The following is a 9,216-nucleotide window of genomic DNA, read 5'->3' as shown; positions in this document are numbered from 1 at the left end:
GTTAGCTAGTTTAGAGGTTTCTGTTCATTTATGTTGTAAATTTATGTTGCATGTAGCACCTCGGTTCCTGGAGGAACGTTGTTTCGCCTCACTGTGTACTGTTAAACTGTATATGGTTGAAGTGACAATAAAGCCAACTTGACTTGACTTGACTTGACTTGAAGATTTTCACTTACAGAGTAATACTAGCTCACAGTTCTTCGTAGTGATATTAGAAAGGAGAATGCCACTTCAAACTAAAGCGTAAAAACTCGCAGAATGTGTGCAGACATGTGTCATGATATTATACAGGAGGGTCTGAGAGTTCATGTTAGCACATTCATTACACTGCTTGTTTCTCAGGAATTCAGTCGGTGCTGTTTAAGTTTATTCTGCCATTAAACACACAATGCACCATGTCTCTATTTTCTCCTCACTTCAGGCAGAAACAAAAATGTCCTCTATGTGCTCCAAGGCAAGTGTGTTACATCATGTCTATAGTACACACTCGATGTCTTATAAAATAAAATCAAGGCTCCTTTGTGTCTGAAACCGAGGGTGTCCTTGAGCATGCTCCCAGCATCATGAGAACACCTCTGACTCCACCTACTGGTAGATGTGTCTGAAAATGTTTACCAGGAGACTTGCAGCGTGTATTTCTTTTTCTTTTTTTTAAAGCAGCATGTGAATATTCTAAAATGGAATAAAAATTAATGTGACCTTTAAAGCTTTTAATTTGCACTCAGTGTGATGCTAATTTTATTTGTTCTCAGTTTTCTCCCACACAGCTCACCATCACACATGCTGGCTTCTGCATTATAGTGACGTCCAAAATAATTCAGTCAGTGTGTTATGTTTCACAATATTAAGCATTATGCAATGAAACAGAGTAAATGAATCACAAAAAACAATTAAAACACAAACAAAATAATTCTAAATAAAATAACAGTTTTATATTGACACACATGGTTCTCAAACCATGGGGCAGGTCCCATTTGCGGCGCATAAAGCCACTGCAAGTTGGGCATTTGACTAAAATTTAGCTTCGATATTTTTAATAGTTTATGACTGATTAAAGAAATTTTGGTGCAAGGGGGCATGAACTTCTTTTGGCAACTGAAGTGAGGCAAATCAGAAAAAAGACAGAGAACCACTAGTTTACACATTATATTGATTAATTGGCCAATTTATTAGGTACTTTTCAAGCACAAATATCTAATCATCCATTCACACGATTGCAACTCAGTACATTTAGACACGTAGACTGAGTGAATAGATTTTGAACACAGCATTGTTGGATATTTTAGAAACTGCTGATCTACTGGGATTTTCCTGCACCGTCTTTTCTGGAGTTTGTGCAGGAAATGGTCTGAATAAGAGAAAATATTCAGCGATCAGCTCTATGGCTAAAAAAACTTGTTGATACCAGAGGTCAGAGGAGAATGGGCAGACTGCTTCAAGCTCACAGGAAGGCAGCAGTAACTGAAATAGCCACTCGTTATCACCAAAGTATCTGTTATCTGTACCAAAAATATCTCAGAATGGACAGCAGAAGACTACACTGGGTGCCACTCCTGTCAGCAATGAGCAGGAAACTGAGGCTACAGTTCACACAGGATCACCACAACTAGAACCTCAAACATGGGCTGGTCTGGGGAGTCTTGATTTCTGCTGCAACATTTGGATGGTAGTATCATAATTTGCCATAAACAGCATGAAAACATGGATCTGGTGGTGTAACGTGCAAGGAATATTTCACTGGCACACTTTGGACACCTTTATAAACATAGTGCACCCATCTTCTGATGGCTGCTCTCAGAATGGTTTTTTAAACAGGACAATGAGTTCACTCAAATGACCTCCACGTCATCAGAACACCGTGGGATGTGGTGGAATGGAAATTTTCATCAGGGATGTACATGCAATGAATCTGCAGGAAGTCTATGACGCTATTATCTCAATATGGACCAAATTCTCTGAGGAATGTTTCCAGCACTTTCTTTCTATGTCATGAAGAATTAAGGCAGCTCTGAAGGTACAAGATGTACATAACAAAGAAGCTGGTGAGTATATATGTAAATCTTCACTGCAGCATGTATATCATATGTGAACAAGAAACACATCTGAATATAAATGTCAAAAACTCTGCGCTGGATTGCTACAAACCTCTCCAAAAACTCAAACCAAGAAACACTATTAAAATAGACAGAAATCTTAAATATTAAGTAAAATACCATGTGACAAAACAAAATGGCAAAATAAATGTTAAAAAATTGCACAAACGGAAATAACTAAATGAAGGGGGAAAAGTAAAAAACAATAAATGACATATGATAAATAGAAACTCTTAATAATAATTTCTATTTTACAAAGATAATAGATACAAAGATTCCAGTTAATACTTGTACAGCTGCTGTTATTGTGTGTATATATATATTTATTTATTTATATTTCTTCATACATTCTTATATAGTTCTATACTGTGTATTGTGTATTTTGTTGTACAGTTATTTCATTTTTAACCTTAATTTTCTATATTTTATTCCTTCCTAGTTAAATTTACACTTTTTAATTTTTCATATTTATTTCCTGTCTTATTCATAGCCTTTTCCTTTTTTTTTCTTTAGGTCACGAGCAGTTGTCTAAGCATTTCACTGCATATCATACTGTGTATGACTGTGTACGTGACAAATAAAAATTTGAATTTGTATTTGAATAAATTCTTTGTAAAAAGTTGAATACAGCACAATTAAAGGTAAAAGTCTAAATGAAATCATTATCATCACTTAGAGGTCACTACAGTGGATTGTCTGTCTCAGCTTCCTCCGTCACACTAACCCTCTATGTCCTCCATTGATATATCAGTGGAGCTGCTAAATAAGAGGAGAAGAGGAAAACCACGTTGAGCATTCATCTCCACTATATCCACTATCCCTCCTCTGTATGTCAGAATCATCTCAACCTTCTCTGTCTTACTTTGCTCAGCATCTGCTGTCTCTCATATATAATAATAAGTTAAGAATAACATACAACATTATATTAGCCTACAATGGGATGACAAAGCTCATATAGAATACTTTCTTAACACTGGGAGCAGAAGATGTTTTTTTTAATCATTTTATTATCATGAAGGTTGGAAAAAATATGAAAATTACTGAATTCAAAGTGTTGCTTTGTGGCAGCAGTGAGAAAGATACAAGAAATGTCATGTCTTAGTCTAATATCAGAGGACATGAGTTTTATTGTGAAGGGCAAAAGCGATTCTTCCTCTGCTAACGGATTTTATGCTTTTATTCTGAAGTCATGACTTCCTGAAGTTTCTTCCTGTGTGGCTTTAACTTGACGCCGCACTCTATCGCCTTTTTTTAGCTGGACGAAAACTTCATTTCACAGACAAATTCAATGAGAAGGTGAACGGCGACCATGAAGCTCCGTTGAAAGGCGGCCAAAGAGTTTGGAGTAAGCTAACTGGAGACTGCAGGACCCCGTCGTTAAAACTTTTTCTTTGGTCGAAAACTGTAAGTTTTCCGAAGTTTCAATTAAGTTTTTTGCAGTTTTAAAAACAGAGTTACTGTTAACTGTTGACTTTTCCAGTCTTTACTAAAGTGCTTACTTGACTTTTATGGTGTTAAAAACGCTAAAGTCATCTTGTTTTCTGTTTAATTGGACTTGAAGCTAAAAACGATGTGGACGTGTTAGCTAACGTATTAACCCAGAGGTGAGCTTCCCCCCCCCTCCCTAACTTTTGCGTATTCATTTGAATATTGAATGTATTCCCTATGTTAATGGCTATTTAAGATTATACTGCACATATGGCAGCCTAAAGTTAAATAGCCATAATTGTGTTGAGGTATTTAGAATGGGTGAATTTATTGTGATATTATAATTAGTATTTTCCTCTATTTCTACACCATCGGTGAACACTTATATAGAAAATCTCCCCGGGTCTTACTGTGATATTTCACTGCAGTTTTAAAATGTTATTTGGGGTTAAATCACCAGCCCATGCACCACACATGTGTTTAAATTCCATGTTAACAAAAAACACATGTAGATACTAATAATCCATAGAAGTGATAAAGTTATTGGAGACGGTACATTTTTTTTTTCAAAGCATTGCAGTTTCTTTTAGTGCTTTTAATTGTGCTAGCTTTGTATGTGAGGACCCTTATTGCATCACATTTTATTTATGTATCCATAAATGTGCAGGCCAACTTATGAATCACTGTCGTGAACCTCCAGTCAGACTCGTTTGGCGCCCAGCATCATTTAGAAAATGATGTAGGAGCCAGCACTTTATAGCTGATTCAGGTCCAGTGTCGGCTTTTTTCATCATCAGCCTGAGACTTATGCAGCCTTTGTGTGGGTAAAAGTCTGCAGTGTAGTTTTTTTATTCAGGAAAACCCCCACTCCTGAGGCACATGACCCCCTGGCAGTGCTCTACTCTCCCGATCTCCCTCTGGTGACGTCTTGGCCTGCAGGCAGATAACCTAAAACTTAACAAAGGATTTTATTTCCCTCTCTGTCAATAACCACATTTGTATTCTCACCTCACTCATTCAGCCAATGATTCATGTCTCAGAAAACCCATGCTGATGCACACTTGCTTGCACAGCCATATCTGATGTTACAGGAGCATAGTAAAACAAACTGCTTAGTGATTGTTTAAGAGACACAAATAAATAAGTCTAATCTCCTGGAAGCATGTTTCCTCAGGCAGCAGGCGTGTGTGCGCGCGTGTGTGTGTGTGTGTGTCTGTCAGTCAGTCAGTCAGTCAGGACAAAGTCCATTATTGGCCCATGGCAGTAAACTTGCCTTGCAATAAGATTTACATGGCACACTCCCCAAAGTTTTCTAGATTTAGATTTTGTTTTTCTTAAAGCCACGTGTCCAAAAATTCTACGGGGGCCTTTCTATCTCAGGCACCTTTTTTTTTTTTTTTTCCCTCTCTCCATGATATTTGCATTCCTTGCATTCTTGGTGCAGTTATCTTGTGGTAGTGTATTTTGAAAGAAGGGAGGTGTCATGTTGAAGCCACATGACATACTGGGATGTTTACATTCTTCTGAAATTAATTATAACGTCTTAATCTAAAACATTTGTCTCACAGGAACAGATTTAAAGGCTCATTCCTCTCTAAATTCAGTAAAATTGATGCTAAAGGCTCCTTTATGATGTGACAGAAGTAATATAGGAGCTCCTGGACTTTCAGCTTTTATTGCAGTGTGTGAAGGGATTGCAGGAAAATTGCAGTGTCTTTGCAAGAGGAAGACATTTCCCCAGAATTTGCCAGGAAGCACTTCCTGACAGGACTGAGTGAAGGTCTTCCTGAGCGTAAGGATGCCTCTGTTTCAATCCTGTTTATTGGAAGCGCTTATAATGGTGTGAGTAATACTAGGACTTCTGAGTTACGTTAGTGATAACAAAGGCAACAAACTGTAGTTTTTCTTGGCTTGCTGAGATCTCTTACTCATTTCCTCCAGAGCTTTTCTTTATTTTGACAATTTATTTTTCCCCTCTAGTTTGAATTCTGCCTGTGATGTAGTTTGGGCCACGTGGAAAAACTGCAATAACTTGGGATCAGAGTCGTGGTGCTACCATGTGAGGCTCTAAAAGACAAAGACTTGTTTGTGTAGCGTGTTGCGGCAGCCGGTGCTGCAGTGAGAAACCCAGTGCTGGTTTAGTGTCTGACGTTACTATGAAACAACCTGACCTCACAGTAGCCCAGACTGAAAGTTCTATGCACCATCTCTCAGGGGGAAGGGTAAACAAAAGGAGGGTGTTTGACTGGAGTTTTTGACGGGGCTTTTTCTTAAATTGGGTGGCACAGGAAGACCAAGAGCAAGGCAGGTGGGCCAGAATATTCAATCATAAAATGCAGTGATGACAACTGGTGTGGAAAAACATTAGGTGCAGCCCTGTACTCCAGTGCACAAAAGCCTGCAGATGATTCTTGTACTGAATAAGTTTTTATAAGTCGATTAATGTCTTAGTAACTTTTGTCATTGTTATTAGCTGTCAGTTCAGCTCAGGAGGGTTCAAATCCGACTAAAACAAATGTTTTAAAAGGAATGGCAGCAATGTAGGTGTATTGGAGACGGTCTGTATTCAGTTATAGTTTCAGATCTGGTTATATTTGCAGTTTATTTTAGTCAAGGGTGATGGTGCTGAAGGAGAAGCGAATGTATTGATTAGATTACTTTTAAAGAAGAAGTAGTCATGAACTTATGGTAGCAAGTTATTTTAAACTTGTTCTCAGACCTTTGACCTAAAGTGTCACACAGATTTACAAACCATGAGCAAAAGTATCGTACAGCTGATTATGAGCAGGTCAAAACTTCCTACGACAAACTGGGTTGTAGTACTTCACCTTATGCTGCTTCTTATGCTACATTCTGAAATGCACATCTGTACCACAGCTGGAGGTAAGTTATAGGAGCACGAGGCACCGGTAGAGGCGTGTGTGTGTTACAGAGACCGACCATTCAACGTATGGTCAAGTAATCCCAGCCTATTTTCAGATGCTTCATCCCTCCCCCTCCTCATTCTGTATCACTCCAAATCCATCTGGTTGACGTTAAAACCACCTCTTAGCCCCAGAAAAGTAGAGTTTGATTCTCTTACTGATTTCTTTCTTTAAAATTGAAAAATTCTTCTGTCAGATGGATTTAGATCAGTAGCATTGATTCCTTTTTTGGGGGGGAAAACATTTATTCAAATGGCAAGAGCAGAACAATAAGTGAATGATGTCATTAATGCGGTTTTATAGTGTGGTTTTTATAGTGTTAGATGGCCTCTCAGACCTCCACAAAAAAGCTGTTTTTAGGCCTCTGAACATATGCTTTTTATCCATTGCTTTTGCAATTATTGCCCTTTTTAAAATAAAAACTTTAGTTTAGAGTGAACTAAGGTTTGTGAGCAATTTATTCATGATGGATATAAGTGGATATTTGCTTTGTAAAAGTGTATCAAAAGAGCATTGTTGAATAGGCTTGGAGTGAAATGTCCATCTCTTTCATAGAAGTTTACCCTCTGACTGGTCCCAGCAGATACGTACCCCTCCCTAAGCCTGGTTCAGGCAGAGGTCTCTTCCTGTTAAAGAGGAGTATTTCCTCACCACCATCAACAAATGCTTGCTCATAGAGGGTCATCTGATCACAGTCAACCGATGGGGTTTTCTTTCTAATATTGTATGGTCTTTAACTTAAAATATAAAGGGCGATTCTTGTGAAATCAAGTTAGAGGTTGTGTCTACTGTTTTTGTTTCCCGATGTTGTTTCTCCTGACACTGACGATCAAAAATTATGCAACAACCAGCTGGGTGTACAGAGCAAAGACGTTGGCCTAAGGAAAAGCTACAACCACTTGAAGCTGGCTCTGCATCGTCTCAGTATCATTACATCATCTCAATATGTGGGATAACAATGATGCTCAGTCCCACAAAGATATTTGTGGTCTTGATGGTATATTTTAAAACAAACTGGAGGCCAATTGTGGTTAAGTTTTTGCAAAAGTCTGTAATGTGGACGTGTTTTCCTTCTGATCAGTGTTTTCCTGGTGTGTCTGAAAAGATATCTATGATAGTCAGGACCAAGCCTCTTCCTTCCTACTTAAGACAATAAAAAAAATTAAAAAAAAGTAAGGGTTAAGCAATTTCCATAAACAGCTGGACACTATCTTTTCTTTTGAGGAAAAATTACTTCAGCAGGACTGAATGTTTGCATGTGTTTCAACTTTCATCAGGGAAGAATAGACTTTGGGCACAGGATGGATCATGTGTGATGTCAAAACAAACTACTGTGGTCAACAATGGAGCTCCATGGCACAGAGGAATAGGATATTTCTGGCTCTAGCAGATAGACAATACTTGTTTGTAGGTTCAGTTCTTTTCTGCGTGGGGTTTTTTTTTTTTTTTTTTTTTTTTGCTTGGGGTAAAATATCTGAATCCATTTGAGTTGCCTCCATGTATATGACACGCCAGCTTTTGTTTGTTGTTTCTTGTTGGCATTTTATCTTTTCCCTTCATGGATCAGTTTAAATGTCTTGGGCTTTGACATAATATAGTCCTTGGGGGGATTTAGTGTGAGGGAAAGAGGGTCAAAAAGGTCAGCAGGAATGTCACTGCCTGGTATTAGTGTTTAGTTTGTGGGAGAACTGGCTTGCTTAGGAATGTATGCAGTCATCACTCCTACGCTTCAGGCATCAGACAATATAATTTCATATGGACCCTCCTTCACAAGGCCACAGATGGACTCTCATCTTTAGGTTTAGCCATATTTTATATATATATATAATTTATTTTTTAAATGGTTGACCTGTTCATCACTGATGTGAGTAAAAGTGGAAACTCCCTGACATTTTAAAGGCTTTGAGTCTAAAGAATGACCAAACCAGTTTTTACGGAAAGCTTCAGTGCCATCTATTTGCTGCATGGCCAGCACAAAATTGACTTTTATTTTCATGTGCTCATTTAATTCCTGTTTTGACTCTTTTCCAGAGATAAATTGACCTGGCATTTTGACTTTCATGGGAATTGTTACTAAATGGGATTTCACATGAAACTCATTCCAGTTTCGATGTGGCTTTTATCACATGACAACTCATTCTATTTCATATCTCCTCAAGGGACAAAAAAATGGGACCATTAAGGACAGCTGAACAGAGCATGAGTTAGGGTGTCTTGTGAAGATGCATTATTTACATGTTTATTTGTTTGTTTTTAAATTTCAAAAGTGTTTCCAGCAACAAATATGACTCTTGAGCTATATATTTCCTCCAGAGTTTATTCAAAAAGCATCCTGTTTCCATCAAATCACAGAGTAAAGCATAGTAGTAGCAGTCGTAGTAAGAAGTGCATCGGTGGTGTGCCTCCAACCTCATTCCACTTGGAAACTTTACAGTTTATATGGAAAGCAGGTTGTTATATCTTCAGATGCATGTGTCTGCATAACCAGGGTTCTGTTTAGATTCAAGCGTAATGATATGTTGATGTTGTACTACAAATACAGCACTTTGTATGACATTTTGGAACAAACCTACACCCACTTCTCTGCAGTTAAACCAGGCGCCAAAGCACTTAAGGCTCCTTGTTTTAACAGCAGACTGTAGCAAACCCAGCTCACATATTGAGGTCATTGGTCTTAATTAAGCCCTTAATGCCAATTTCTTAACCTACTGGGTATGACACTGTGACCCCACAGAGGGAGGAAATGAGGCAAAGCCACTAGTCCCCCCCCC

General features: G+C 38.2%; 1 protein-coding gene across 1 annotated transcript in view; it reads left to right on the top strand.

The window, feature by feature from the left end:
• The first annotated feature begins 3,290 nt into the window (after positions 1 to 3,290).
• Positions 3,291 to 9,216, top strand: part of LOC102299773 (liprin-beta-1) — a 27,439-nt gene continuing 21,513 nt past the window's right edge. Inside the window, exon 1 of the mRNA XM_014333935.2 lies at positions 3,291 to 3,497. The gene's annotated coding sequence lies outside the window, so the exon portion shown is untranslated. The remainder of the gene's footprint in view (positions 3,498 to 9,216) is intronic.

Source organism: Haplochromis burtoni, unplaced genomic scaffold (assembly GCF_018398535.1).
Source record: "Haplochromis burtoni strain Fernald_Lab_line unplaced genomic scaffold, NCSU_Asbu1 Contig_49, whole genome shotgun sequence".
NCBI classification, from domain to species: Eukaryota; Metazoa; Chordata; class Actinopteri; order Cichliformes; family Cichlidae; genus Haplochromis; species Haplochromis burtoni.
The sequence above is the reverse complement of the archived record's forward strand: the minus strand, read 5'-3'. Positions and strand labels throughout refer to the sequence as shown.